This window comes from Myotis yumanensis, unplaced genomic scaffold (genome assembly GCF_028538775.1).
Source record: "Myotis yumanensis isolate MYYU_CA2020_CCGP unplaced genomic scaffold, mMyoYum1.0.hap1 SCAF_10, whole genome shotgun sequence".
Lineage (NCBI taxonomy): Eukaryota > Metazoa > Chordata > Mammalia > Chiroptera > Vespertilionidae > Myotis > Myotis yumanensis.
Genome location: NW_027223761.1, coordinates 52,004,880 through 52,009,510, shown reverse-complemented (window position 1 = coordinate 52,009,510; position 4,631 = coordinate 52,004,880). Strand labels below are relative to the sequence as shown.

The 4,631-nt window shown below is 42.1% G+C and overlaps 1 non-coding gene across 1 annotated transcript; it reads right to left on the bottom strand.

The window, feature by feature from the left end:
- Positions 1–407: 407 nt before the first annotated feature.
- Positions 408–543, bottom strand: LOC139019124 (small nucleolar RNA SNORA42/SNORA80 family). The gene has a single exon (XR_011473021.1). It is a non-coding gene; the product is annotated as a small nucleolar RNA SNORA42/SNORA80 family (small nucleolar RNA).
- Between the last annotated feature and the right edge of the window lie 4,088 nt (positions 544–4,631).

Here is a 4,631-nt window from a genome sequence, read left to right as displayed (position 1 = left end):
CTGCCCAGTTCCCCACAGCACATAACTCACAGGCAGGAAACTGTAAATGAAGAAAATGAAAGAGCACAGTGTCCCGCAGGCCACCTCCGAAATACAGGCCACACTCACAGCTGAGAGCTAACTACAGAACATACAGAGAAGAAAAGGCCACGTTCTGTACTTTGATACTGTTTTAGTGGTTATAAAAGAATACATGTTCACTGTGGGGGAACTGTTAGACACAGCACAAAGGAGACACTGTACCCTGGGTCCTGTGGAGGGCGCCAGGACAGGCTCGGGGACACTAGCCTGCTGGGGAAATGCCTTCATCGCTCATGGTGGCCATCACAGGTCCCTCGAAGAACTGCTAAGAGGATCAAAAGGAATAATGTGTTTGCAAGTATTTCTTTTCCTATTTTATTTTCTCCCACTGTGCAATCTGCTTCAGTGCCTGTAGCCTGCAGGTAGAGGCCGGGCAATGGTTCAAGGCCACAGTTTGCTCTGGCATGGGCACTATGAGATACACAGGGAAATGGGGCTGCTGCCATCAATCCAAACCCAAGCATGCAAGTATTTCACACACGGTGGCAGCCGTCTTAGACTGGAGAAGGGCAATAAGCCTCGTGGTTAAGCACCCAGGAGCTGCAGCCTGGAAGCCCCGGGTCAGGTACCAGTTGTCACTGACCTTAACGCCTCCAGCAAGATCTCTACCTCTGTTTCTTTTTTTTTTTTTTTTTTTTTACGTTTTTTTGTTTTGTTTTGTTTTTTGTTGTTTTTTGTTTTTTGTTTTTTGTTTTTTTTTCGCTTAAAGTATTACAAAGGGTATTACATAAGTGTCCTTTTTCCCCCCCCCCCCCCGCCCTTGACAAACCCCTACCCTCCCTTACCCCCCAGACCTCTGTTTCTTTACCAGCCAAATGAGCACGATAATAATAATAGCTGCCTCATAGAGGGTTTGGGGGGATTCAATGTGATCATTTATATGAGGCTTGCAGGTCAGTATCTAACCAAGATAAGCCCTCAAAAAAATGTAAACCAGCCCTGGTCAGGTGGCTCAGTTGGGTGAGTGTTGTCCTATACATCAAAAGGTTGCAGGTTTGATTCCTGGTCAGGGCACATGCCTAGGTTGTGGGTTTGATTCCCCATCGGGGTGCATACAGGAGGCAACTAATCAATGTTTCTCTGTCACATTGATGTCTCTCTCTCTCTCTCTCTCTCTCTCTCTCCCCTCCCTTCTCTCTAAAAATCAATGAATATATCCTCAGGTAAGGACAAAAAAAAGAAAAATGTAAGCCATTATATTTATAATTTAGCATATTCTCCAGGAGGACCAGAATGTCACTCTATTTTCAGACCCTTGTACAGTGCCTGACACACAGTGAATATTAAATCAATATTCCCCGCCCCTTTCCTCCCTCAGCCACCCCTGTGTTCTCTTCTCCAGGCAAAACCTCCCCGGTCTCTTAGCTGCTTCTCAGCTGACATGGACTCTGGGATGTGTCCCCACTCTGTTCATTTCTGTTTCTCTGTGCCTCTCTTCAAACATGGTGCCCAGCCTCGGGGAAAGTCTGTGGGTTAAGTGACGGGCCCCCAAATTATGGTCCTGAAGCTGGGACCATTTTAGACACCATATGTGTGGGTGCAGGTGGAGTGGTATATCCTATCCAAACGGTGTGACTTTGCAGAGAGGCAGTGACATCTGACCCATTACCGCTGCCTGAGTTATGAGGCACCAGCCCCAAGTTCTGTCTACAAGCCAGAGCGGGCTTGTAGGAAAATGTCAGGCAGACCTGCCTGCACCTACAAAGGCAGGAGGAAAAGGAAAACTGCCATTGGCGCTACTTGGCATCACGCAAACAAGTGAACAAAAGAATCATTGGATGGATTCAACAGGAACTATGCTTTCCTACTGAATGCATGAGGCTGCCTTGTGTAATATAAGAGCACTGGACACGGCCTGGGAACACATACGTTCTGATACATGACTTTTCTGAGCCTCAGTTTCCTTACCTGGAAGATGGGCATAATATATGGGTACTATTTCCTCTCTTTCTCATTGTAAAGATCAGAATATGGTAATGAACCTGAAAAGCCTGGAAACTGTAAAGGGCTGCAGAACCTTAAGGAAGATCAAAATGTATTTTTTTTCATTTCTTTTTTAGCCATGACGAACAATAACAATGCCTTCAAGTGTGTAGGACTATTAGTCTCAGGAGTGCTCCCACTGTATTCCACCTCCTAGTATGGAGTCTAGCAATTGTAGGGGCTTTATAAATATCTGATAAATAAAAGAACTAATGGCTACCACCAGCATTCCCACTTTTCTAATCTTTAGGACTCAAGGAAACATCATTTTCTTAAGTGAAAAAAGTGTAACTTAGTGACTCAGACAGACATGGGTTCAAATCTGGGCTGTGCCAGCACAGCCAAGGGTGAACCTGAGGAGGGGCGGTGAAGGATTGAAGAAATAAACAGACAAGAGAATACAGCTGGGGCTTGGTGTATCTCCTGTGCCTGGATGAGGACACAAAAGACCCAGCCTGCAAGCCGATGCTTTATTTTATAGTCTGATTAAAACAGGGTCGATTAACATGTATACAAATGTTCTTGTTTTAGCAACACTTGCTGCTCCTCCCACAGCCCATTAGCTTCTTAGGAAGGAATTCGTGAGGGCTACAACGTCAGGCTTAATTATGCTAGGAGAGCTCTGCCCTCCAGGCTGGGACTTGTTTGTGGCCCTGCCACAGGTCAGCCTGAGGCTTGATCCTAGAGCCGTTCCCTACACAAATCCTAACTTGACCACTTACTAGCTGTCTAAGGCTAATTAGTCCACGGCTCTGAGGCTTCATGTCCTGTTCAGGCAACTGTAGAAAATGGGTCATTATCGTACCCCCCCAAAAAGTCTTTGCTTTTGTTTTTGCATTTTCACTGTGAAGTATCTAGCTATAGCATTTATTATTATTATTGTTATTACTATTATCAATGTTGCTTGGTATTTAATGGGCTTCTTAAATCTGAATGATGTCTTCCATAAGTTCCAGGAAATTCTCAGTCATTATTTATTGAATGTTACCTATTCTGTTTTTGGATCTCCTCTTAAATCTAATAAATTTATTCTATTCTCCATTTATTCATATTTCCACCATATTTCCCATATCTTTTTCTTTCAGTGCTCATTTTCTCTGTGCTCATAGACTGGACTTGATTGATGGTGTTGGAAAATTTGGTCAGATACATGCAAAAAAATGAAACTAGACCAACAATTTATACTATACACAAAAATAAACTCAAAATGGATAAAGGACTTAAATGTAAGACCAGCAATCATAAAAATCTTAGAGAATCCATAGGCAGCAAAATACCAGACATATGTCATAGCAATATCTTTACCAATACAGCTCCTAGGGCAATGGAAACTAAGGAGAAAATAAACAAATGGGACTTCATCAAAATAAAAAGCTTCTGCACAGCCAAAAAAAAAAAAAAACAAAAATCAACAACAACAAAAAAAAAGCGTACTGCATGGGAGAACATATCTACCAATGTTCTCTCTGATAAGGGTTTAATCTCCAAAATTTATAGTGAACTCATACAACTTAACAAAAGGAAGATAAACAATCCAATCAAAAAATGGGCAAAGGACCTAAATAGGCACTTTTCGAAAGAGGACATACAGAAGGCCAAGAGACATATGAAAACATTCTCAAAGTCACTAATCATCCGAGAGATGCAAATCAAACGACAATGAGGTACCATCTCACACCTGTCAGAATGGCCATCATCAACAAATCAACAAACGACAAGTGCTGGAGAAGATGTGGAGAAAAAGGAACCCTCGTGCACTGCTGGTGGGAATGCAGACTACTGCAGCCATTGTGGAAAACAGTGCAGAGTTTCCTCAAAACATTAACAGTGGAACTCCCATTTGACCCAGTAATTCCACTTCTAGGAATATATCCCAAGAAAACAGAAACACTGATCAGAAAGGATATATACACCCCTATGTTCATAGCAGCACAATTCACCATAGCTAAGATTTGGAAACAACCTAGGTGCCCATCAGCAGATGAATGGATTAAAAAACAGTGGTACATCTGCACAATGGAATACTATGCTGATGTAAAAAAAGAAGGAATTCTTACCATTTACAACAGCATGGATGGAACTGGAGAGCATTATGCTAAGTGAAGTAAGCCAGCCAGAGAAAGATAAATATCACATAATCTCACTCATTTGTGGAATATAATGAACAACATAAACTGATGAACAAAAATAAAACCAGAGACATAGAAGCATCGAACCTCTTAGGAAAGACGGGGAGGGGAGCGGGGGGTAAGAGATCAACCAAAGGACTTGTATGCATGCATATGAGCATAACCAATGGGCACAGACAGTATGGGGGTGAGGGCATGTGCTGAGGGGTGGGAGCGGCCAGGGAGAGGTCAATGGGGGGAAAAGGAGACTCATGTAATACTTTAAACAATAAATAATTTAATTTTTTTAAAAAGTAATTTAAAGAACCTGTTTTACCCATCTATTGAGGTATTTTTTAATTATTCTATCTTTAGAGGTCTAAATCATGATTTGTTTTTGTTTTTTATAAGCCCTACTTAGAACTTTCTAAACCACCTCCTCTTTTTACTCAGTGTTTT